This window comes from Camelus dromedarius, chromosome 13 (assembly GCF_036321535.1).
Source record: "Camelus dromedarius isolate mCamDro1 chromosome 13, mCamDro1.pat, whole genome shotgun sequence".
NCBI lineage: Eukaryota > Metazoa > Chordata > Mammalia > Artiodactyla > Camelidae > Camelus > Camelus dromedarius.
The window spans coordinates 55,519,091-55,546,547 of NC_087448.1; the positions used below are offsets into that span (position 1 = coordinate 55,519,091).

A 27,457-nucleotide genomic window follows, 5' to 3' on the forward strand; every position below is an offset into this window, starting at 1 on the left:
CCTAGTCAGTACTTCCATATTCCAGCCACTAGCTAGAATGAAAGGGTCAAGAAGAGGACACCTCAACTTCAACCTATATGACACTTTCACTTTAATCCCATTGGCTAAATTTTAGTTACATAACCACATCTAGCTGCAAGAGAGGCCAAGATTTAGTCTTTATTCCAGGTAAACTATATGCCTCTTTTGAAAATTAGGGCTCTGTCGCTAAATAATAAAGGGTAAATTAATACTGAGAATTAAGAGGAAATTTTTTTTGCCATAGTTTCTTCTTCAGACAACTGTTAGAACTTTTCCCAAAGCGAGGAATTCCCTATTTTTCCTTCTCCAGGACTCCATGACTTACCCTAATCTCTCTCTCCCTGCCCAGTTCGCGTGCCTAGAGATCCAGACAGTGGTTCCCATATATGACCCAGTGCCCAGCTGGATTCAAAAGAGTCTCCTGAGGAATTTACTTAAAAATACAGATTCTTGGGCCTCAAATTTGAGATTCTGATTCAGTGGGTCTGGAAGAAAGTCCTGAAAGCTACATCTTAAAAACAAAACCAAAAACTCTCTAAACTATGCTGGGTAATGAGTTCAGTAATTTGAAAATTCATCAAGTTTATACTTACAATATATGTATTTTTAATGTATATTATGCTTCAATGAAAAGGGTTTCTCTTAATGTTTAGAGATCTTTCCAGATGATTCTGTTGCATGGCAAGTTACGGAAGCACAGAAAAGAGGCTTGGTCAGAGCTTGACAATAACCAGTTCCTGGAGTCAGAACATTTCTCTCTGCTACATCCGCTGACTAGACTGCCATTGTTTTTCACATCAGCTTTACTGAAGCAAGTATTCATTTATTCACCTGTTGACAATTGACTCTAGGTTTGAGACAGATGATAAGAAAGTGTGAGTTGGAATATTACCCTGTAATTTGGGTGGGGGGGGGCAGGAATCTAAATTCATGCTATCACTTTTCAGCCTCTCAGAAGCATTTTAGGATATGTTTTGTTTATATTTTTTTCTTGGTTTCCATTCATTTTCTCCTTTTCTATAGGGTTCTCCTCTCTGTCTGTCTGGTCTATCTCTTGCTAGGAGAAAAACTGGCGATTGTCACCAAAAAAGTAGTAGAGGCAAAAGAGAGGTCAGATGGACAGAATAACCAGTTATAGAAAAAGAGACCCCATCTACTGAAGTCAGTCCAGCTCTGCATGTGTGGGAGATCAACCCAGGCCTTCTTGCCACATGAATGACAGGAAAATTGTCAGAGCAGGGCATGCCATCAGGAATTCTGGGCTCTGTTCCCACTGGAATTGTCAAGGTCCTGTGTGAAGACACAACCCAACAGAGGCCTGTCTTGGAGTAAAAAATATTAGAAAATCCCCTGTAACAGCCAGTATACTGAGCAAAGATAGAATTATCTCACATTCCCCCAAGCCTTGCTTTTCCCATTAAAAATTATGGGTGGAGATGTTTTGAAATACTTGCCTATCTTATCAACCCCAAATAAAATTTTCACTGCAGTCATAACAATTTTTACCTTAGATCCATTTAGAAATGTTTGCTGATGGTGCAAACATTCCTCTCGGAAATGTGCTTGCTTTTAAGACAATGCCAAACGAAACAATTTTCTGTGCATATAGAACATTTTATTTTGAAAATCTTTGCTGATATGTGCAAGGTCTGTAAAATGTCAAAAAACATATTTAATCAAACATCCCTGGGAGAACAGCTTAGTACCATTAGCCTCATTATACAGATAAGAACACTGAGATCTAAATAGGTTAACTAGGGGTTGTGGAATGCTTCGTAACAGCAGAGTGCTCTAAAAATACTGTGTGTACAAAAAGAAAAATGTGATCTCTTGTAGGAAAGGGACAGGGGAAAAAAGCTCAGAGGCGAGGAGAATTTACATTTTTGTTTTAAGAAAGCTTTCGTAGCTAATGTCAAAGAATACATTGTTCTCCTGAGCCATGTACAATTTTCTCATCCAGTATTTTGGGGAATTATGCGACTTCATCTCCAGAATTCAGGCAAATTAGATGCATATCCGTGGCTTTCCTCTGTGGACTACAAAGTAGTAAGAAAATTCTGGTTATGTTATTGTTATCACTATTGTGCATAACAGCACATTGCTGCTGATGCCATAGCCTATACAAACCTAATAAATAAATTGCAGGAACGTATCAACTCTTATTTCTTCATTCAACAAACATTTATGGAGTGGCAGCTCTGGATCAGTCAATGTGCTACGCCTGGAGATACAATAATAAATAAGATAGCCCCTTCTCTCCAGTAGTTTAGTACATAGAAGAGAAAAACAAAACATAATCAAATAATTGGAAGATAAAATGATTAGTAAAATTGGAAAGACATACGAACTACACTGGAAGAACCGAGAAAAGCACAACCTGCTCTGCTTAGAGAAAACAGCAAAAGAATTAGAGGATGTGATACTGGAACAGCATCTTAAAACAAAACAAGACCAACAGGGTGAAAGGCATTCCACACAGACAGATGCATACACAAGAGGGGGAGAGAAGTACAAAGAGCATAATATGTGACTTAGGTGTGTGGAGAAGGGGTGGGAAATGAATATGAAAGATGGAACAAAAGGCTATGTCATCAGTGAGGAGCTGAGGAAGGTTCTAAAAGAGAGAAGGGACACCATCAATCTTTTGTCCTGAAAAGACAAATCTGAGTAGAGAACAGACTGAAGAGGGGTGCATTGGAGGTAAATGGGGCCAATCAGGACAACCCGAGTCTATGCAGTAGTCCAGGACAGAGATGATGAGGACCTGAATCTTCTCTATGGCAGTGAGGGTAGAAAACAGCAAACAGACTCAAAAGATGTTTGGGTGGTAGAATCGCCATGATTCAGGGACCAACACTGGAGGCGATGACCTGGGGACTATGTGATGCTGATGTCATCATCTGAGTTAGGATTCTTGAGAAAAGAGTAGGCTTGAGAGAAGAGAAGAACTTGGGATTTTATGTACATATGATCTACTTTCTGAGTAAACAGAGTACAGGTAATAAAGTTGAACCCTGTATTGACTGTCTTGCAACACAATACAAACGTTGTCTTGAAAAAAATAGCTCTCCAATTCCATCAGAAACTTCTAAGTATATGAGTTCAGTGGCACTTGTTTTGCAGTTTTCCTTTTGCTTGCCTTGAGAGTGATGCTTTCCTCCTTCTCCCCAAACATAAGCCTTGCAGACCTATTTCTTCATGTACAAGACTGTTGGAAGTCACGACAGCAAAGGTGCATGCAAAATGGGAATTGAAAGAGACAACTCAAGACATGCATTTCCATCCTTGGGTACCCAGCTTCTTGACAGGATACTGCATATGGATCATGCTAATGAAGTCTGAATCTCATTATCATCTGCAAAGATCTGTAATAAGTCAGTGTGGGAGGTCCTGGTTCTGACCATAAGAAGCAATTAATGACATAGACTTGGAGATATTGTTATTCGGGAAACGGCTTCAAAAAGAAAGGGTCATAACACACTAACTTTGTGAGTGACACTGGCCATGGAAGAGTTTAAGCATAAATGTCCTTGGGTAACCACAACTGTGTTTCATAATCTGACCCAGAAGTTGCTGTGGCACCTTTGTTTCTGCCTGATGGAAAAGCTGTTTTCAGTTCAGACCCCAATTAAGAAATTATTCTACTCATCCCCATGACACAACAGATCACAGCAGCTAGCCAGAACAATTCAATTAAAGATAGAAAAGGTAGGAAGTCACACAGAGAAGAAAACTATTCCCTGATCTATTTTATAGATCATAGTGAAGGGAAGTAACTTCATCTACTTACCTTTAAAATACATGCTTAAATTCTGAGCAATCACATAAGTAAAAATTAAGAATTTGGGGAAAATAATGAGTTTTCTTTTAGAAGAGAGCCATTTTAATTGCTCATTTGATTAAAATTTTCAAATTAAATGGCACACATAGCTAAAGACTTCTGTCTCACAGAACCATTCAAAGTTGCGCCAATCAATAAATAAACTGTAGCACTTAGCTGTTCACCTCAACTGCCTTCACAGGTATGATCCATATAGAAGGATGCAAATGTGGTCTCTCTGTTCTTCAAAGGGAAAATTCTCAGCATGCCTCCCTCTCAAAAAATTCAAATGTATCAGTTTGTTGAACATTCTGTCCAAAAATTAGATCACTTTTCCTTCTCAAACTTCAGATCTGGGTTTGTCAGCTCATTGTATTGTTCTTGTTGGAGAAGCAAAAGGATTCAAGCACTATTAGATATTTACTGATTATTGTCGTATTATTTACCTTGCAGAGAAAGCTGTCAAGAATAACATAAATCTGGATGAACCTGAAGAATGTCATTCTAAGTGAAGTAAGCCAGAAAGAGAAATAAAAATACCACATATCACTTATATGTGGAATCCAAAAAAAAAAAGAAAAGGCAAATGAACTAATTTACAAAACAGAAACAGATTCAAGACATAGAAAACAAACTTATGGTTACCAGGGGAGGAAGGGATAAACTGGGAGTTCGAGATTTGCAGATACTAAGTAATATATATATAAAATAGATAAACAACAAATTTATACTGTATAGCACAGGGAGCTATATTCAATATCTTGTAGTAACTTATGGTGAAAAAGAATATGAAAACAAATATATGTATGTTCCTATGTGACTGAAGTATTGTGCTGTACACCAGAAATTGACAAAACGTTGTAAACTGACTGTACTTCAATAAAAATATATTTTAAAAAAAGAATAACATAAATCTAAAAACCTTTTGCTCCCTTTAGTTTGCATTGGTTTGAGAAACAAGAGCTGGTTATGGACAATGCAACATGAACGCAATTTAAGTTATTGGTCCTCATACACAGCCTGTTTTTTTATGACTTTTTTTAAAATTTGAAGTATAGACAGTTACAATGTGTCAACTTCTAGTATACAGCATAATATCTCAGTTATACATACATACACATATATTCATTTTCATATTCTTTTTCATTAAAGCTTTTTAGATATTGAATATAGTTCTCTGTGCTATACAGAAGAAATTTGTTTTTATCTATTTTTATATATGGTAGTTAATATTTGCAAATCTCGAATTCCCAAATTTATTCCTTCCCACCTGCTTTCCCCTGTAACCATAAGATTGTTTACTATGTCTGTGAGACTGTTTCTGTTTTGTAGATGAGTTCATTAGTGTCTTCTTTTTTGTTTTTTTAGATTCCACATATGAGTGATACCATATGGTATTTTTCTTTCTCTTTCTGGCTTGCCTCACTTAGAATGACAATCTCCAGGTCCATCCATATTGCTGCAAATAGCATTATTTTATTCTTTTTATGGCTGAGTAGTATTCCATTGTTTTAATATACCACAACTTCTTTATCCAGTCATCTGGCAATGAACATTTAGGTTCCTTCCATGTGTTGGCTATTATACATAGTGCTGCTATGAACATGCAGGTGCAAATATCTTTTAGAATTAGAGTTCCCCGTGGATATATGCCCAGGAATGGGATTGCTGGATGATAGAATAAGTCTATTTCTGGTTTTTTGAGGAATCTCCATACTGCTTTCTATTATGGGTGCACCAAACTACATTCCCACCAGCAGTGTAGGAGGGTTCCCTTTTCTCCACACCCTCTCCAGCATTTATCGTTTGTAGACTTTTTAATGATCAGCCTGTGTTTTAATATTACTGGTCAAATGGACAATCCCCTTACAGTTTAGATGAGATAATTCAACTTATATTTCAATTATTTAAATGCATGGTTTCCACTCTCCTCCAATAGTGCTGATGATATTTTTATTTTGTTTTGCTGTATTCTACTTGTTTACTTGTTTATTTTACTTAAATGTTTCTGGTACCTGATTATCTTCAGGAAAAAAAAGACTTCATACAAGTCTTTGAAACTAAAACTGTCTTTAAAATATGTCCTCCAAAAGATAATTGACTCCTGTATCTTAGTTCCAAACAAAACATTCATCCACATAGTAACTTGAATTACATGGTGAGTTCATCAGAAAGCTATTTTGTTTAAAAAAAAGAAATATTCTATGGGAGCATTATTGAGATTTTTCTTGGCCAAAATTACTTCAGTCATGCTCACTGGGTTAAAACTTTGGAGAGTTCAATCATATATTTTTCATGAGCCAAAGAGGCCATACTCTTTGTTGAAGAAAACTTTTCCTCTGGAAGTTGCTTTTGATATTGTCACTATCCTCACCAGCTCTCTGTAACGTCTGTCCTACCGAACCACAGAGTGTGACAAATGCATTTCAGGTTAACTAATGTTTCTAGCTAATCAAGCTCTTACTATTATAAATGATTAATAATTTTTCAACATAGATTCAATGTATTGAATGTGATTTTAAATATGCATTTTTTAAATAGCTTGTCCCACTTCAAATGAATAATGTCACTGCAGACCACCTCAAGGGTTGTGGCTACAGGGGAGGCGCTGCAAACAGAAATGCTTTAACCTTTTAAAAAGAGATCATTATTCAGTTCGCGATTACACTCATTCACATTTCTATCTGTTTTAAGTAATCCTATAGAAGATTTAGCCCACAGGTTTTTACTTTGCGAATCCATGCAAACTGATTTTAATATTTTTTAGTTCAACATTTGATTTGGAGGAAGAAGCAAGTATGGAATGTTCTTAATAAGCATCAGTTAAAGAAGAAATATCTTTCCTGGAAAAGTGGAGCGTGGTAAAAGGAAATGGTTATTATCCTCATTTCAGACTATTCCTAAAAATGTTTTCACCTGAGTATTTGGTCCATGGGATTAGGCAGAACAAAGGAATGTATCAAGACTTTGTCCAAGAGAAACAGGAGCCCAGTTGGTTCATCTGGAAATGGAGTCATTTTACAGCCATGTCAGCCTCCAGAAGTGCTCTGCAGCCCGCACCTCTGTTCTCTTTCAAGGCAGAACCTTGTGTTCAATCGGAGAAGGGGCCTCCGGAACCACCTGAACAAAAAGAATTCATTTAGGGCTCAGAGTTTAGAGAACGTATGTAAAACTTCAGTGGGTCTCTTTTCTCACACTGAGCTGTGGCATGTACTGAAATTACATGAATTCTGTTATCTCCTGTGACAAGATAGTTCTATGATTAGCAATTTGCGACTAAAAGTGCCATCTCAAAAATACCATTTGGAGTCAGTCAGCATAGAACTCTATCTATCCATTGCTTCCTATCAAAAAACATTGTATTAAATCCCACATTTTAAATGTTTCTGAAACTATAGCTATAGGACCTTTGGATCATAAATGTGTGTTTGTTTCTAACCTGGTAATCTTTCCATCTTACATTTACCTTGTCATTCACTCACTCATTCATTCAGCAGGTACTTATTGAACCCTTGTGATGTGCATAGTTCTGTGCTGGTCCTGTAAGTGTTCAAAAGAAGTATGAGGAAAGGATACTCCTATTAAAGGTTTAAATGACATAAGACAAAAGATTTAGTACTAAAATGAGTGGGAAAAGGAGTCCAAAAGAGGAAACTTCTTCTGTGGGCTGTAGTGGTCAACAGTAAATTCACTTTAGCGTTACCCTAAAGCCAGAATTGTCAAAGTTGCTCCCTTTCCACTGCTGTCCTCTTAGTATCTCTGACTCCAGGTACCCACTGTCCTCCACGACTTTCCTCCTTCCTCCCACAAATACAACCTCCTACACAAACACAATACTAGTTAGCTCAGGGAACCCCATTATGCACTCTCCTCCCGAGCAGGCTGCAGGAGATCTTTGCTCCCTCCCCTTTGCCTGCAGCTCATCCAATCTTATCTATACGTTAGACTGTCTTCTATGTGGGGGCTTGTTTTCTGCTATGAAACTTTCCTGCAAAACATAGGCTTTTAGGACTAAATTGAAGAAATGGTTTGACCATGGTAATATTGAACATCAAATTGGGCAAGCTTTTGACCAGAAGGTCAATATATGTAACCACATGCTCTGCCAACACAATAGGCCAGCCCATGATGACAATATCTGTATTAAATCAGCTTCCCTGAAAATAGGGATAGATGAGGTGTCGACTGCAAAATGTTCATTTGGAGAGTGCTCTCGGGAAACACACATGTAGGACATGAAGACGGAAGTTGAAAGCAGAGGAGCTGACCTGCCAAGTTGTTGCAGTTGAGGCCTCAGCCAATCCTCTAAGGAGCTCTGGAACTAGGGGGTTGTCCCATGCTGACGGATTGGGGCTGGACCTTTTCTCCACATACCATCCAGTCATTGACCACAAGCTGGCACTTAGTGGGAGTAGTTCCTTGGTAAAGGAACAGTGCTCTGTGGCAGTTCCCGTGAGAAACAAAGTGTGAGCTCACAGCAGCCAATACGCCCAGCAGCTGGGGGAGGGGCGTGTTATTCCTGAAGAGAGAATCTGAGTGGGGACCAAAGTATGAGGGCAAGGTTGGGGGAGTGTCTGTCAGTATTAGGGCGCCCTCAACTCCCGAGTTCTTTTTAAGACTAGGTTTCCCACACTAATTGAGTGGACGCTGATATATTCCCTTCTATGTAGCCTACATTTATATTCTGTGATCAATAAACTAAGTTCGATGACTCATGATGGCTTGTCTCAATCACCTTAGTAGAGCTCCCAGGTGACAGTAACATGGTCCCTAGATATTCTAGATGATGCCACCAGGCTCTTGATGATCCTTCTTGAGGAATGCAGTGGACTTCTCATCTGAGGCTGCTGTTACAGGTGCCAAACTACCCCACATGCAATGAGTTCAGGCTTTTAAATTCATACACTCAGAAAGAAATTATATTTTTAACTGAAACTCTTTACCCTTGTACTTAAGAAGTTTGGTCTTTATGGAATCTATACATTTACACGTGTGAAGCAAAACAGCCTTTGAGTAACCATGATTTTGCAAACCCTTGATTTCTCAAGTAATTAAAGATGGGATTTCATACTTTCAATTTAGAAAGCAGTCTAAAATTTAATTTATCACACTGTACTTCTAAAAGGGAGTCTCATGAAGAGAACGAAGGTTCTCATTTTAGAACAGGTAATTTAACATGGTGGGTGCCATTTCATTTGAAATATTCACACTCAACCTTCTACCAAAAATAACTGGTGTTAAATTCAAAACACATCCCACTGGGCCAAAAATTTTATCCTCTAATTATCCGGTCTAAATTTATGATGGTCTCTGCTGAGTCTCTAATCTATTTAGACATACCCTTTTTTGAATCATTGTACTTGTGACAGATATTCAAAGTTGTTATTTGGGGATCCTTAACATCATTTTGAAATTCAATTTATACCCCTCAAAATGTAATTTATGTCAAGTCATGAACTCTTTGGTCAGTTTAAAGCTGGAGAACTTTGGCATTATAACTCAGGAAGTTGAAAGCTATGGGGGACGGCTGGTTCAGCATCAAGCACACAAGTAAAAATAATTGACTTCAGGAAAGGGTGTAGCTCAGTGGTAGAGTGTTTGCCTAGCATGCGTGGGGTCCTAGGTTCAACCACCAGTACCTCTATTAAATAAATAAATGAATAAACCTAATTATCCCGCCTAAAAAACCCCAAACAAAAAATGGCTTCATGCAAAGGGTCTAATAATTCAATTAAACTGGCAATCATATTAAGATAGTTGCTAATTTCCTGAAAAAGGATAAAAACTTCCCAGTAAGTAATCTCTAGAGGTATAGTTGATGACCCTTTTAGGAATGATTATTATACCCAGACAAATTGACATCACCATATCACAGTTAAAGGACTTGGCGCAATGCTTTATGAGACCCTCAACTAAACAGCCACATGTTCTCGTATTACCCACTCAACTGGGTTGGGGGTGGGGGGTGGGGGGTGCGGGGCAAGTAGTACCGCTTATGGGAATATTGTTAAACCTCATTAGCAGAAGCAAACTGATTCCTCTAAGATTGTGCGTACAAACCAACATGCAGGGAGACCCTGTGATGAATGTGTTTATTGGAGCTAAAAGGAAAATTAGAGGTTGGATTCATGTCTCTCCCCAAGTGTAGCTGTGACTGAAATATAGCAGAGGGAGTGGTGGGGGCACAGAGGAAAGATTAGATGGTTTGGAAATAATTTATCCTTCCCAGTTCAATTGGAAATACTAATAAGGACAGGTCCTTTTGTCTTTCTCTTTGAGCTTTTAAAAGGCAGGATGTTCATAATAATGCTTAATACTTAAATAATGGCTTTCTTCTTCAAAGAGTTTTAAATACAGTAACTACATGCTTGAATCTGTTCTCAGCAGGCCAGGAGAGCCTCTTACCTCCAACCTAGCTAAATTGTTGAATGGACACATGTTAAAATGCAGTGAGAGTGGAAAATACCAAGAAAATAATTGATCTGCAATCACCCCATAAAATCGTAGAGTGACTAGTTAAAATCCTGAGCCCTTTTATGTCCTTTCAGATCTACTATGTTTTTCAATAAAGTTTAATATTCTTTTTATTATTATTACAAAAGAAATATATGCTTCTTGCAAAAACCTTAGAAAATGCAAGCAAGGGAAAAAACATTTTAGTTAATTGCTAATTCTCTTTATATTTTGTGATGGTTGTCTTCAGGACCTTTGTCATTTCTTTGTTTTTAAAGAGTGCAGTGAGTCACAATGAACTATGAGAAGTTTAAGCCTGAAGTTTAAGCTTAACCAGAGAATAAACAACTAGTTCTAGCATAACCAGGGAATACAATGAGTCTGTAAAGAAATGGAAAGAGCAAGGTACATTTAAAAACAAGCAACTTGATTTTGTGTGTGTAATTTTAAGCCATCTATTCTTAAACAAGATGGTTTGGTTTCAGCTTTAGCAGCCAAAATATTTACTAGAATGTGTTCACCAGGTTTTGCTAATTTTTTTCCCTCTGAACCTTCTTTGTTCTTTATTCATGTAGTCATTCATTCAGCAATTAAGTATTGAGACTATGATGTGCGAACAGCTTTGTGCTAGGAGCTGAAGAAGTTATTTAAACCAAGAAAAGCCTGAGAACCTGGCTCCTTATTCCTGAGTTGGACTCACCTAATTTTTAACATCATAATTAAATAACACTAATATATGAAGAAAGATTTGAATAAGTACCTAGAAAATAAAAACCTTTAAAGAGCTTAGATTTCTCGTTTCATTTATAAATGTTATATTTCACAACAGATTCTAGATCAAGCTAACTTAAGAATTTATTTTTCATACCACAAACTTGAGCCTTATCAAAACTACATAAACCTGCTTTCTCCACTGAGAAGCTAACTACAATATCTATGTATAATACTTCTTATAATATAAATTTCACCTCTAAAAGAAACATTATACAAATTATGGGGTAAGAAAAAGAAATTTTAAAGGTTAAAAAATTTTACTTAATTTACTAAGTAAAGAATTTCTAGTTCAATGAACTCCTCTGGAAGAGAGAAGACATTTTTTTTTTCCTAATATGTGCCTATAAGACTTCCTGCCTACCTTCAAGGACCAATAGGATAACACTCTCTCCAGGAGCTTCCTGGGTCAGTGATTATCTCCCATCTGTGAAATCCGAAGGCACTTATTATACACATGTCACATATAAGATATGCATGTAAGATGAAAATGTTATTGGTTACCTTGCTGTCTGAATATATTTGCCTTCCCAGGCTAGATTATAAGTGCTCTGAGGAAAGGCTGTGGTGATGGCTAATGTTAAAAGAAAAAAAAATGATTTCTGAATATGTCTGTGAAGGTGTTTCTGGAAGAGATTATCATTTGAAAAGACTGAGTAAGGGAAATCACCCTGTGGACGGGCATCGTCCAATCCACTGAGGGCCTGAAATAGAATAGAAAGGGAGAGGAAGGGCAAACTTTTTCTTTCTTTGCCAGAGCTGGGGTATCTATTTTCTCCTGCCCTCACACATCAGTGCTTCTGGTTCTGGAGCCTTCTGTTCAGATCAGGACTTATACCATTGGCTTCCTCTGGTTCCTGGGTCTTTACCCCAGAAATTACCCCACAGGCTTTCCTGGTTCTCCAGCTTGCAGACGCAGTTTATGGGACTTTCTATAATAAATCATGTGAGCCAATTCATATAATAAATCTCCTCTTATATCTACATAGCCACATATATCCTTTTGGTTCTGTTTCTCTAGAGAACCCCGCCTAATCCAGCTGTCTCCCTTACATTTCATTATATTTTCCCAAAGTGCCTCCCAAACCACTACTGCTATTACTGCTACGTAACAGCAAGGGGTTCTATCAACCTAAATCCTAAGATGCTGCAATGCAGCAGCCCTGGTGATTTTCACAGTGCTGATTGTATACCTCAGTACACATTCTCTTTAAAACTACACTAAATCCTGTCTACTTTAGTCAAGGTCCCCTTTCTTCTTCTTAAACATACTGATCATTTTGTGGCTTCCTGTGTTTAACAATAAGAAGATTTTTAAATGGCTACTTGTAAACGAGGTGGGATAGGACAAAGAGTAACACAGACACAATCGCCTCAGTCCCAGGCAGGCTCCAGACATCGTGTAGGAGAGCCACCCTTAGATGGTAAGGCTTCAGTCTTAGACATGGACACCAGGATAGGCAGGACCACTGTCCCAAGAGAGGAGAATGGTGAAAATTCAAGACCTTTTTTTTTCCCTCTAACAAAAAAATCATTTTATTATTCATCATGATGTTGTGGGCCAGAGATCAGCTGGGTGGTTTTTTTGTTCTATGTGGAGGTGACAGGGTCCAAGATGCTTTCAATTACCTCCTGGTGCCTTGGTGGCAATGGCTGGGAAGCCAGACTCAGGTAGGACATACACCTGTATGTGGCCTTTCTTTCCATCACAGTGGTCCAGTCAGACTTTAATGTGGCATCTTGGGGCTCCCAGAGGGAGTACCAAATACAAGAACAAGTACAGGGGGGAGGGTATAATCCAAGTGGTAGAGCACATGCTTAGCATGAATGAGGTCCTGGGTTCAATTCCCCCATACCTCCTCTAAAAATAGGTAAATAGATAGACCTTATTACATCCCCTCCCCAAAAAAATTTTTAAAAAAATGAAAGAACAAGTACAAATCCTTTCTGACGACTTAAAAGTTTGTCCTTTGCTTCATTACCAAAGAAGTGTTGTTTTATTAAATAATATTCTTAGGAAAAGATGTTTTGTTTTTAATAAGAACGTTCTTACTATTATTATACCTCACTTTTTAAAGTTGTGTTACTGTTTTTGCTATTATAAAGATCACACATACAGTCATGAAAGAGATGCAAACAAAATATAAAAGTATAAGGAATGAAGTAAAAATAATCTAAAATCCCATGGTAAACATCTTCATAGTTAGCTGTGTATAGATATATTATTTTATATATATATACACATATATATGACTTTTATAAACATGACATTGATGCCACTTTATAACTTAGTCTTGGAGAGGCCCGAGGAAAGAAAGAAAGAAAGAAAGAAAGAAAGAAAGAAAGAAAGAAAGAAAGAAAGAAAGAAAGAAAGAAAGAAAGAAAGAAAGAAAGAAAGAAAGAAAGAAAGGAAGAAAGGAAGAGAAAGAGGAAGAAAAAGGAAGAAAGAAAGAAGAAAAGAAGGCAGGCAGGCAGGCAGGCAGGCAAGAGCAAAAGGGAAGAGTAGCTTGAATAAATTAGGTTTTCATTTTTCTCTAACTGCAAGAAGTCTAGAAGTAGAAAATGTAGGGCTGGTCAGCAGCTCCACGATGCAATCAGTATCCAAATTCCTTCATCCTTCCACTCAGCCATCCTAGTCCCAAGATGACCACTTCACCTCCCAATGCTGTATCCATGCTCCAGGTGGAAAGAAGGTCAAGATGGGAGGGAAAAGGGCAAAAATGTTCAAACCAGCTAACTCCTTTTATGGGTTTTCCTGGAGGTCCTACTCAAAAATTTCTGCTCCCACCTCAGAATTGGGAACATAATTGACTTCTTCTGCAAGGAGGACTGAGAAATACAAGTTTTTGTTTTGTTTTGTTGGCTTGCATGTAAGGAGGGGACAATGCACATTAGGAAGGCAACCATCCCTGCCACAGTAACTAATATGTGGTATTTTTTTACGTACGTAGGTGAATGTATACGTACATATTCCCAAGAAATTTGATCTAAGAGAGGAAAAGATAAGATGAATAACTTTTATATAGAAAGAGAAGTCCAAATGTATAAGAGATTGATTTTAGAATAAAGTCTATGAGAATTCTCAATGAAAAGAGAATTTTTTTTCATTTTCAGTGCAAGTTAACAAATATCTAAGGTGTGACAGGAAAAAAACCAATCATAGAAATATTTTCCTGCCCTCAAGGATCTCAGTCTAGTGACAGATGTTCAAATAAACAATTTAATATAATATAAAAATCCCTAATACACTGAGAAATGCATAAAGGAATATGAGAGGGGTGAGAGAGCTTTGGAAAGGAATGTAGAGAAGCCTACCTGTGCCCTAGGCTTAAAAGATATGTAAAACTACACCAAGACGATAAAATAAGGGAAGGATTTTTCACAGCAACAGAGTGGTAAAATGCCATGTGTGTCAGGTGCTAACTGGCCCTTTTAAAACACTGTACAAGAGGTTCACGTGTAGCCCAGGTTGCTCAGAGTTTGGTCTATGAATACTATGCACCACTATACTAGTACGATACTCTACCCCCTGTGATTTTTATTCGTTAAATCAGTGCTTCTGAATGTGCTCTTCAGAACTCTTATGCACATCAAAATTTGAGAACCCCAGGTCTAGCTTGATGGAAGGGAAACTGGATCAAAAAGACTATCCAGGACCCTATCAACATTTTCTGGTATTCCTGCCTTGTAGCAGTCTAACTACATTTCTGAATTATGTTTATTTTTAACACCTTCTTGGACACTCCCTCCCTGAGGTCCTGGCTCTGAATCCATCCCATGGTGCTGATGTAGGCAAAACAATACAAAGACGTTGAAGCCCTGGGTCTGAGACTTTATCCACTTTTTGTGTGAAAGACCTCTTAGGTAATCTAATGAAGCTATAAACCTCACTTCTAAAAATAATGTTTTTAAATACATAAAACAATTATATTGAAATACAGTTATCAACATCTTGGAAAAAAGAAGTAAATTTTCAGCACTGTTATGTGCTTTTCTTAATGCACTAAATAACAAGCAAATGTATAATAAATTATATATACAGAGCTACACTACTGTGAAGGTTATGGTTGCTCAGCTTGAATAGAATATTAACAGAGGTCTTTGACAAAGCAACTTGTTTGTCATATCAAGCATGAAAGCATAGGTATTTTTTTTTCCTTCCAAGTTCATGGAAGTTTCTGAAATCACATGTGTCTCTGTGGACCCCACATTAAGAGCCCCTATCTAGGAGATAACTGAGTTGAGTTGGCCTCAGATGGATGCATGTGAGAAATGTGAAGGGGCAATTTGAATTACGACAATAGTTGGGGGGATGCTATTGGCCATTAGAGGACAGGAGGGCCAGGAATGTTGGATGGTCAGTAGTGTGCAGAGGAAGTCTCATACTACAAAACACTGCACTGTCCTGCATGACTCTCTAATGTCCTACCATATACACAGGTAGGTGAAAATCCTCTCTATAGTCTCCTGAACCTAAAATCTATCTCTGTTTTACACAGGAACATAAAAATAATACATGCTGAATTATCTAGGAAGGCAACTATGATGTAAATTGAGGGAGGGATACTTGTCATTTGTTTTGTTAAAAACTTTACTAAGGATTGTTCACCATTTTGGAAAATTATGTCACCGGTAGCAAAGCCACTGAAGGAATCTGAGTCTCAAATAACAAAACACCTGCATATTGTAGCTATTATATTCATATGACTCTACGTATGGATGTGCATAAGTAGGTGTGCATAGCCATATTTATTTAAATGTCAAACATCAAGTAACGTATAAAATTAGTAGTTAATAAGATAAATGATAAAATGTAAAATAAAAATAGAAAGTAACAATACTGATAATATTGAGCTGAATATTGTTTTCCTTCTCTTAAATCCAAACTTGAACAGTGTAAGTAGATGAAAGCATGTAACTACTTCTTAATGTCTTCTAGTGTGGTCATATTCAAACATTTATTTACATGTCAAAAAGTACATTATTTTTGATAACTTACTATCCTTTTACTAATACATTATATAGCAGTTATGACATTATATTGATTGCTTAGACATTCTATATATTGTTAAGTGACATTAGCTATGCATTTTATTTCATGAGGTAAAGAAGGCATTATAAGATATTTATTACAAAAAGATGTATCTGGGTAAGATACAGTTAGGAACCATTTGATCCAGTCCACAATTTTCACAGAACTTCTCCAAAAGAGCTGTTAAACTACATGCTTCGTTCCACAAGAAGAAAAATGAACATAGAGGGAAAGTATAGGAGCTGAGAAGCAACAAGGAGCACAGAAATAGCTAAAAATATGTCAGTAAATGTGAATAACTAAGTACAAATTAATACACAGATTTTTTTATGTTTAATTAAGAAATACATTAAAACTTTAGATGTAACAAAATGGGAGCATTGAGGAGACAGCAGAGTTACATACACTAAAGAGTGAAGTGTACCAGAACTGGTGGTGTGCTCAGCAAGAGGACAGAAATAGAAATAGAAATAAATAAGTAAATACATTAAAAGGACAGAAAAATAACTTATAATTTCTAAGCCAACAGAGAAAATTATGGGGCACATGGAAAACTTTATTTAATCCATTAGAAAGCAGAAATAGGGGAGAAAGCAAATAAAAACATGGTACATACAACAGAGTGTAGAAACATGTCTAAATAGATGAATAATACTATAAATGTAAATAGATTTTACTCACCTATAAAATGGTAGAGATTATCAGAAAGTATAGTCCAACTCTATGATGCATATGCATGACACACATAAAACATAACTGCACAGAGACAAAAAATAAAGAGATAGAAAAATGATATATGCTAAACCAGACAAACAGAAAAACATTGTAATAGCAAAAATAAAATGAGCCATAACAGAATTGAAGGCAAAAAGTATTAATAAGATAAAGGGAGACATTAAATAATACTAAGAATGCTACACCAAGAAAATATAGCAGTCTTCAACGTGTATGTACTTAAAAGCATAGCCCCCAGATATACAAAGCAATATCTTACTGAATTACTAGGAGAAAAGGATAAATTGACAACCTCAGTGGGAGATTTGAAACTGAGAGCTCTAACTCAAAATGACTAATAAGAATATTGAGGAGTTGAACAACAAAACTAACAAGCTTGATCCAGTAGATATGAATAGACTTTTACATCAAATGGAAAATATATATTCTTTCCAAGTGCACATCTTTTACAAATGACCACAAATTACATTACCAAAGAGAGTTCAGCAACTTCAAAGAACAGCTATTGTTTAAAACATGTTCTTTGCCCAGGATAAAAAAGAAAAAAAGATTAGAATTCAAAAATAAAATGTGAATTTGAAATGTTTGGAAAGAAACACAAATGTACTCCTTAAAACTTCTATGAATCATAGAGAAAATAATAATAGAAATTAAAACACTTGTAGAACTGAATGGCAATAAATGCACTACACAAAAGGCCCTCAGGAAGTACTCGCTGAATGAGTAAACTAGCATCCAGAGTTTCTGACCCCTAGGCTGATGGCTTTCAGTTGTCATTATGAGAAATACAAAGTGAAGTATTTGAAAAAACAATAAGTAAAAATATAGGACCAGGTAAATTCTAAATAAAGATAACAACTTTCAACCTGCTAGGCTAAGACTTCAAAAGATACCTAGGCTATCTAATAGAAAAAATATTTTTAAGACCTCACTATGAATGGCATTATTCTTACCACTTATGTGATAAATGGACCAGGAAGAAATCCGGTTTATAAAAGCAGCAAACAAACAAGAATTCTAGGGGGTACAATAATAAGTGAGCCATTATTAAGAACACCAGCATTCATTAGCTTACTTAACTAACCGAAAACCAGAACTTTATGTCATGCATAGAGTCCCAAACCTATCAGCTCTGCATTTAATAGCTTAACTAAGGTCTTCAATAAAGTATGAGTTGATAAAACAGAGAAATATTTCTTATTTTGCTTATTGTATCTATTTCAATTATTTTCTTCTTAAAGAGGAAAAAAAGGAATTATTTGGAAGAGTAAAATTAACGGGAAAGCAAATCAAATGTTTTATACCCTCTTCCAGAACAACAAATATTTCATTCACTTGGAAAGAAACAGTTTTTAACACCAGGTTTCATTTATAGGACTTTGCCTGCATTTTTGTGTGTACCATTCAATGGAAAATTACTGTAATAATCCTTACAATTCTAGTCTAGAAATATTTTACCTACAGTACACAAAGTTCATCATTAAGAATAGTTTAAGCAGGCATTTTGAGGTTAATAGACTCCATTCATTGTGTTACATTTGCACTGTAGAGACAAATTGTATGCAAAAAAATAACAAATACTGTCATCCATTATGTAAATACTCAGGTATTTTTTAATTCATCATTTTGCTCTTTCTTCTTATGGACAAAATGTTTCTTTGCTTCTTTAGAATCAGGCCCTTAGTGGAAAAAAGTCATTGGATTTGCCTTTTCTTCACACTGGGTGGGTTTCTTTTTTAAATCCCCTTTTTTCAAATAAGGGAATGGATTTGAAAGATACTAATTTGAAATCCTCTGAGATTCAGTAGTGTTAAAGCCCTGGTTATAATAGACAATCTACATTCAAAGCACAGGCAGTCCCTAAGTTGCAAATGGGTTATATTCCAAAAGTTAATTTGAAAGTCTGCTGTTTAGAACTTGCAAAGGCATTTTGCCATGGAAACAAAGTTATAAATGACAGTTGAATTTCCAGGCTAGCCACAAAAGTCTACCTAACCTGTAATGTGTCTGAATCCAATTGCTTCAAGGAGAGGTTTGTAATAGGACATAATAGTCCACTGACAGGCTGATGGGTGGCTCACTTTATGGGTATCTCTCAATTTAGGGTTGTTGACTTGTCATTTTAATATTTCTTCATTTTATCCCCTAAAGATGTATTAGTCAAATAATAACACATTTCTGTCAAAAAGTATTTAACTCATTCCTCATAACCATGTGGATTATTTTAGGACTTTATCTTAAAGCAAAGGATAAATAAGTATTATTTTTTCTGTGATTAAAAACCTCAATTTTTTTTCTAGAAGGGTTTTTTTCTTGATGTTTGTTTTTTGTTTAACCTGAAATGTACACAAATTAAAATTCCTTTTCTAATCATTTGTTTTGTTGGCAGTAATCTATGAAGATTTTTCTCTTGTTTTGTTTTTATTTGTTGATTATTTTAAAAGCCTTTGATAACAAGAGTAGCTTGACAAATATCAGTGACGGAGTCCATTGATCAACAACACCAAATGGCTTTTCACTTTTGCCATTTCACTTCTCCGACCCCGATGAAAAATATGTGGTTCCTAAATTCCTCAGGTGCCAGTCAGGGTCCCTCTTAACCTGGCCCCAACTACTTTCTCTGCCCCATCTGATAACTTCCACACAACATTTTGCACAGGTTTATTTCTTACCCCCAGCACTCTAGGCATTTTCCTAGTCTCATGCCATTGTTAGGGATCTTTCCCATTATAGTGGTCTCCTCTGACCATTCTATTTGAAGCCTATTCTTCAAGATTCCCCTCAAATTTCACATCTTCTGAACTAATAGGGAATAATGGAAAGGATGCATTAGAGTTACTCAGATCTAGGTATGAATCTCAGCTCTGCTACCTTTTTAGCTGTATGTATGTGAACATATGTTTAGCTTCTCAGAACCAATGTTTCTCATCTATAGAATACGAACTAACAGTATTTTAATTACACTGTTGAAGGTTAAATCCAAAAAGTTAAGTTTAAAAAGCATAATGCCTGTGTTTGAGCAACCCATAGCAGCTGATCAGTTGCCTTTTTGAACCCTGGTAGCAAAATTTTTTTTTTTTATTTTGGAACGCTTCACGAATTTGCGTGTCATCCTTGCACAGGGGCCATGCTAATCTTCTCTGTATCATTCCAATTTTAGTATATGTGCTGCCCAAGCGAGCACCAAATTTTATCAGAGCTATTCATTTCAAATGTTGTATCCCTGAATATCTTTTTGCACAAGTAAATTTTGTCTCCTTAACCAGATTAGTTTAAATTTACCTGGTTAAAATCTATCAATCAAAGTCCAGGCAGGAAATCAGAAACCATGCTAGGTATTTCAGACAGAGGGATTTAATTCAAGGAATTTGCCACATAGATTTTGAAAAACTGAAAGGGCAATGGAGATGTTGGAGGAAGTAGATAACACCTGCTGGGGTAGGCTAGGGCAAGGTAGAGAACTAAATGAAAAAACTTCGTTGCCTGGAGGAAGAGTCTTCATATGGTTAGTACCTAGGTCTCTGCTGGAGGTGTTGTATGGCTAGTGTTTATGCTAACAAGGGGCACAGTTGCTTAGTCCTGGTAGCACTGGAGGGATGGGGCACAGCTGGTGCTAAATATGCCAAAAGCCACTGAAGCTATTTTGTAGCTGTTATCTTTTGACAGTAATTGCAAACAGCAAGTAAGTCCTTTCTTTCACCTGCCTTCCAATCTCTAATTACCACAGTCTCCACTGGCCAATCCTAACAGGAAGTCAGCTGGTAAAGGAGTCTGGGAAATGTAGTTTCCAGACCTAGCCTCAGGATCCCAGAGCAGAATTAAAAGGGTGAGCTTGGAGCTGAGAGCCAAAGATAAATGATCAGCACAAAAAGTAAATTTGTTAAGGTCAAGGCATTTGTTCTTTGTACAGACTTCAATATAAAAGGTATTCTATAAATATTTCCTGACTGATTCCTTTGCAAAGGACCCCTCCCTGAAGCATATTTGGATTATCAATTTGGATTAGATTCTTACAAGAAAGGAGTTGCTCTTATTCTATGTTGAGTAAGATGCCTAGTGTAATGTCAGTGTTCAATAGACACTGTTTCTAAGAAAATTAATATAGTAAATCATTTCAACATCCAAGTCCCTCATCAGAAGTACAGAAATGTTTTTGTAGCTGGGGTCACAGTTTGAGTTTAAACTGCTTTTTGCTCTAGGATTTGAGCATGTTGGGGCACATTTACAGAGCAGTAGAGCAGCCTATTTACAGAGGAAGAAAAAAAATTCATCCTAAGCGAAGAGAAGTACAAAAAGTTCGTTTCAAGGTCAATTGCCCAGTGTTAGAAGAAAAGGCTTCGTGGGGCATGTTGTCTATTCCATGAACTCATGCCTAGGACTCCGGTCCTGGAGCTACAAATAAATCATATAATTATATGCTTCACTATGATGTACACAGGAGTTTTGGACCTGAAGACAAGAGCAACAGGAGATGGTGCCCAGGGAAAACTGTATCTTGGTACAGACATGAATGCCCTTCAAGTTTGGGGTTGGTTGTCTTGGCACAGACAGAACTACAGTGGGGGAGTTTTGTTGGCTTTGGAAACAACTGGCGAAAATACCTCAATACGCCAGAGGAGGGGAGGAGGAAGACAGTGAATGCCATGGAGTTTCTCAGAGGGCTCATTCTTAGAGTGTACCTATGCAAATCCCTGGAGATTCTCAGCATCATCTGGAAGAAATCTGAGTGTGGATGGGGGAAGAATGTGAGTCTACTCTTAGAGAGTTCTCCCACAACCCCATTTTTATGCTTAACCTGCTGTAACTTGGGGAAATGGGCTGTATTTGCATTTCCAATGTTTTAGGTCACTAGCTTCTCTAATTCAAAGATGAGTATTTATTTGGTAAAGTCATCTTACATTATTTTAAAAATAAGAGTATCTTTATTTTACTTTCTTTTAGTAATGGTAATTACTATTAGTAATTAATTTTAGTTTTTGTCTTTTCAGTAGAATAGTACTGTGTCTTTATCTTATATGTACAGTGTAAAGAGAAAATAAGATTAAAGTTCAGATGGGCTTGATTTTTAGAAAAATTTTATAAACACTTGAAATTAGAAATTAAATTAGTATTTTGTTTACTTCATTAAAAGTATTCAATTTATAAACAATTTCCCTAGTTTTTCCCATTAGCATACATCATTGTCCTTATTTTAAAGATGCCTACTTCATTTGTTTATTATATGTAAAAATTAAAGGCAGTTTATTGTATAAAGATACTCTACTTTCCATGAATTGTTGATTTGCCTGGTAATTTTAAAATGGAATTTGGTTTAAATATTTACTATTGAAATTTGTGGAAGAACTTTAAATTTGGTGACAACTGAATTTAGATTATCTAAATTTTCATTTCCTAACTCATTTAAATTTTATATTTCCCAGATTAAAATCTCTTTGTTATTTTGATAAAGTATTGCTCTGGTTTTGAACTTTTCATTTTTGAAAAAAAAAAAAGGCAGGTAGTTTGGAGATAGTTTTTTCCCAATCCCAAGTCATCTTTGGCCTTATTATCCTTATAGATGCCTATCTCCTTCTTCTGTCTTTAAAATTGATTCATGTGTCATCTGGTTATGCTGGATAATGATCATGGTGTGTTCAACCCCAGGGCTGCTATCAGAGCCTCCTAAAGCCGTACAAAACATCAAAGAGCTGTTGACAGTCTAAAAGACAGATAGAGAAACCTTATTTTTTCTACCTAGAGAAAATCCTTATAATCTGTCTATTATTGTATTGCCCCTTCAGGTCAGGAACCTATTTAATAAGTCCTGGCCAGTAACCAGATAAGACTTTCCCCTCTTTGGAAGTAAGACTATCTCCAGTAGCATTGCTTTGAACCCGTATCATTAACATTGACAAATTTGGACTATTAGGATATCATTTTGTGATTAAGGAATTCCATAGTCTTTCCTAATTGGTCTCTCTATAAAGAGACAACATAAAAGAACTGAACCATAGATGAGCAGTTTTCTTCAACAACCGAGTCAATCCTAGTTTAATTCCACGTCACGGAGAGAAAACTCATCTTATTTGTGAAAATCATGTGCTGTTTGAGCTGTTCTAAGATGTTCAAAGTATGGCCCATTGACTACCTTCATCAGAAACTTGTGGAGTGCTTATAAAATGCAGATCTCTGAATCCAAATCTTGGAGTGAGGGACTCATGGTAGAACCATTATATCTTAAACAAGCACCCCAGGTGATTTCTACTCATGTCAAAGGTTAAGAAGTAGTTCTCTAGGACTGAATTACTTTTTAGCAAGCCACTGAATGGATCTTTGTGATTTTTAAAAGAAAGCTAAGGCTTCCAAGGCTATTCTGGATAAAACGAAGACAGAGGAAAAAAGCCCCCCAATTGCTCTGAGTAATAAATTAGTTAAGAATTTGGGAATTGTCCCCAGATAGATTTAAAGGGAGGTAGCTTTAAGAGGCCCCAGAAATTTAGAAAAATGTAGAGAAGTTTCTTGGTAGAGTGAGGGTCCATACCAAAGCAACATAGTGGGCAGGGTGGGGTCTCAGGAGAATGACAGTCAGCGAGAAATTCCCGGTAATGATGGCCAACGTTCAACGTCAAGTTGCTTCCTATTTTATGCCTTGTTTCCTCTGTTTTAGGGAAGAAACTATTTCATCCATGGAGTAAAACATGACTGGGACAGCACAGTGAAGGATGGAGATTGCAGCAGGATCAAGAATTTGAAGCAAAAGTTGACTCTGGCCAAGTCCCTTCCGAAATATCTTTGGAAATATCAAGGAAGGTTCTGGACTTCCCTAACCTCACCAGGTCACAATTAGCCAGGATATCCTAATTATATAGCTATTATTTATTCATTGAGCATCCGGCATTTTCATGCACTCTGCCATTTAATCCTGCAAAGTAGGTTTACAGGTGGTAAGTTGAGTCTCAGGAGAATAACATGCCCAAGATCAAGCAATCAGTCAGTAACAGAGAAGATATTCAAGCCCAGATTTACCTGACTCCAAAGCCTTTCGCTCCACACCCACATTACACCACACTCCTCAGAGACAAAAAGCCTCTGGCTGCTTTAACTGGTATACCTCCAGATCAACTGCTTTGATCTCCCTCTCCTCTTCCAGACTCACACCAGTTCTCAATCCAGAGAGGAGAGCTTTGACAAGTAGTGTTCCCTCCGGCTCTGTTCTGAGTTCTAACCCCCAATGCTGCTCAGAGAATTCAGCCAGCATAACTCTTCCACCTCAGCCTGTTGTCCCAGCTCTCTTCCTCATCAGACTTTCCCCTCAAATTTCCTAAAAGACAAGTTTCCATTTGCTGTTTGACTTTTGCATCTCTTTCTTTCTTTTCACCCTCCTGTATCTTGTTAAGAGCTGTGAAGGGTCCAAGATTTCATGCTCCTTGCAAGCTAATCACTTAGCCTGCCTACGGTTCCTTGGATGCTAGCAGAAGATCTGAGTCTTCCGGGTATTACACACGCACAGCAAACAGCAACCAGCTTCCTGGTCACAGCAGTTCCCTTGCCTCCTGGTCTCACCCAGGGACAACATGGAGTGATCCCAGGTGATGCTGCATATGCCACGGGTTTGCATCACAGCTGATGAACCCCAAGCTTAGGAAACCTCCAATTTTCATAATGGGCTACAAGCAAACCTGCTCAAACTTTGCCACAAAAGGAGATGTTAGTATATTGGATGGTAAACAAATGTGCCTTCTACTCTAGTGGGAAACACTGTCTCTATCTTCTAAGTCTGTCTGCTTTTCAAGCATCCTGGAAAAGATAGTCTAGAAGAAAAAGCTGATGCCTCTGCTTACGAGATGTCCTGAATGTGACAGCTCCACGAGGAATGGTCTCCCAACATATTCCTAAATCACTTTCCACTAATCATACAGAAGCTTGCTCTCTCTAAAGTGATCAGTAATCTCCTAACTGCATGATTCAAACACTTTCTAGAATGCTGGAAGGGACCTCAAAGAACAACATTCAGTCATTTAAGAAGTATTTATTGGGCACCTACTCAGTGCCAGGCACTGTGTAAGGAAAAATAGCCTCAGTCCTCCTCCTCATAAAGGGAGCAACAGGCACATACCTAGTATTTACCCACAGCAAAATGTGACAGTCTGTGGAAAGTCACAGAGGGAAAGGTACATGGTGATAGGAGGGCTAACATCAACAAGGGGTCTTGAACTTGTCTGGGAAGTCAGAAGTGTTTTTCCTTACTCAAGTTAAAAGAGAGAAGAAGGTCATGTGCAGAGAGCCTGTGGCTGTTGGGATTACAGCACATTTGAGAAAATAAAAGAAGGCCAGGAGGTCTTCCACACAGGAAGCCAGGGGAGAGTGGTATGAGATCAGACTGAAAAAGGCAAGACCTCACATGTTCTGGTAGGCTACGTTCGGAATTCTAGTCTTATCTTAGAGCAATGAGATGCTGTTTAAGGGTTTAAGAGAAGTGGCATAGTCTTATTTGCCTTTAGAAAGATTGTTTTGGCTGCAAAGTGGAGAAGGAATGGAAGGGCTCAGGTTGTATGCAGTGAGACTGTATTAGATTGGTGGCAACTGGAAAGAAGTGGGCCAGTTTGAAAGATTTTGCAGATAAAGTTGCCAGGATTTGATGCTACAATAAATATGGCAAATGAGAGTGAGGGAGATATCAGGGATAACTATTGCCCGTCTGATTTGAACACCTGGATAGATAAGGGGAAAGGAGAACAAGAGTTTATGAACTCATTTCGACTAAACTTTGTAACTCTGAGACATTATGTGAATATGTCCATGAAGCACGTGTTATCAGAATTCAGGTATTTGGAATTAGGGGGAGGGTATGGGCTAGAGACACAGATGTGGAAATCATCAGCATATAGATGATAACTAAAGCCAGTGGTGCGGGTGATAATGTTTAGGGCAAAAGATTATAATGAAAACAGAAAAGAACCTAGACTGAACTGTGAGGTACTCCGATATTCAATAGCTAGAGAGAGGAGAATCGTTTGCAAGGGAATTAGAGAAGCAATACCCAGCAATGTAGGGGAAAAGCCAAGAGAGTATAGTGCCAAAGGAAGAACCATTCAAGGAAATAAGTGGTCAAAGCGTTGAGTATTATTGAGATCTCAAGAAAGATAGGATTGAAAATGACCCTTATTTTATTGATAACAAAAATGAAGCACTGAGAAGTGACTTGTTCAAAGTCAATATAAATTCTCGTCCCTCTCTGGGTTCCCAGATAATTCATACCGGTGCCCATGCTAGGGTTATTTACGTGTGTGATTCATTCTTTCCACAGAACATAAATTCTCCAGTCCTCACTTGACTCAACTTTACAGCATTGCATATTGTTGACTAATCTAGGTCTACTTCAATGATATTTTTGAATTATGTCTTAGTTTCCCTCAAAATAGCCATTCCTTCTTGTTGTGCCTATACATGTAGGTATGCCCAAAATATAATTTTTAAAAATATAGTTTTTAAAAAACGCCACCCCGCCCCATTACCCCAAAGTAATCAAAATGTTGAGAGGTGGATTACAAGGTTCCGTCTTTTTAAAAAGCTCCCAGGTAGGAAGCTTTGGAAAGTACTAGCTTAGCGTCAGGTTTGGAAACAGCTAGCTTAGTCTCAGACCAAACAAGAGCAGGAGCAGCAATATGGAGAAGCCACCCAACTCGCCCACACTCTGATAACTTCTCATATTTTAAAAGAATATACAGTTATGCTTCAGCTATTCAGAGATCAGCTTTCCAGCAATTTTGTCTGGAAGAGGGCCAAATCTGCAAGAAAAGGAAACCCCTCTCGCAGGAAAAAAAAACTTTTGAGAGTGAACAGCAATGAAAATATCTCAAGACATCACTTAATATAGAATCACCTTCCTATTTACGGATGGGAAGAAAAAGAAGAAAGGAAATCTCTCATTGGCTGACTGTGTTTAGAAACATCTAATCAATCATCACCTGGAGTCAGAGAAAAGCAGTCAAGAAAGGAGAAAAGAGTAAAAAAAAAAAAAAAAAGTAGAAAGGACGAGAGGAAGTATCTGAGTGGATCAAGAGGCAAATGAGATGAGAAAATGAAAGATATTAGAAAAGGTGATGAGAACATTCCAAAGAGATAAAAGAAATCACTTAAGTAGAGATCCTACGTACCTTAGCAATTCCTTGTGACTTTAGGTCTGGCCAAGGTATCGTGTTTGATGGTCAGTCATCAACAAAGGATTTTATTAACCATTGTGTTCCTTAAGAACGTAGGGAATAAGTACATTTTAAAAGGATTTCTTTAAAAAGGTGAAAATAAAAGCACTGCTATTTTTAAAGGCAGCACAATTAATAAACTGAAATAAAGCCAAGACGAGGAGACTGGTTTTACCCATCAGTGTTTCTGAAGGGCCAGTTACTGGGGTTGGACTCGCCGTCTCAGACTACCCCCTTCCCAAATCCTCCAGTGGAAACCGCGAAAGGAAGCAGCCCGGACTGGCCCTCAGGCATTAATTAGTACAGCGCCCCCAGTCGCTGGAGGTTCGAGGGAATCTCGGCTGCTTTCACTTGTGAATCTTCGGGCTGTTGTACAAATTAAGGTAATGGGTTTCCACACGATTTGACTGGGGAAGAACTCAAGAAACCAAACCCCACGTTTTC

At 37.3% G+C, this 27,457-nt stretch overlaps 1 long non-coding RNA gene and 1 other non-coding gene across 2 annotated transcripts; both read right to left on the bottom strand.

The window, feature by feature from the left end:
* Positions 1-1,660: 1,660 nt before the first annotated feature.
* LOC116157274 (uncharacterized) lies at positions 1,661-27,363 on the bottom strand. Its single transcript, XR_010383523.1, has 4 exons — positions 26,969-27,363; positions 16,779-16,853; positions 6,758-6,961; positions 1,661-2,057 (listed from the first exon to the last, which is right to left on the bottom strand). It is a non-coding gene; the product is annotated as an uncharacterized LOC116157274 (long non-coding RNA).
* On the bottom strand, positions 19,910-20,016 carry LOC116157297 (U6 spliceosomal RNA). The gene has a single exon (XR_004141325.1). It is a non-coding gene; the product is annotated as a U6 spliceosomal RNA (small nuclear RNA).
* Positions 27,364-27,457: the final 94 nt, after the last annotated feature.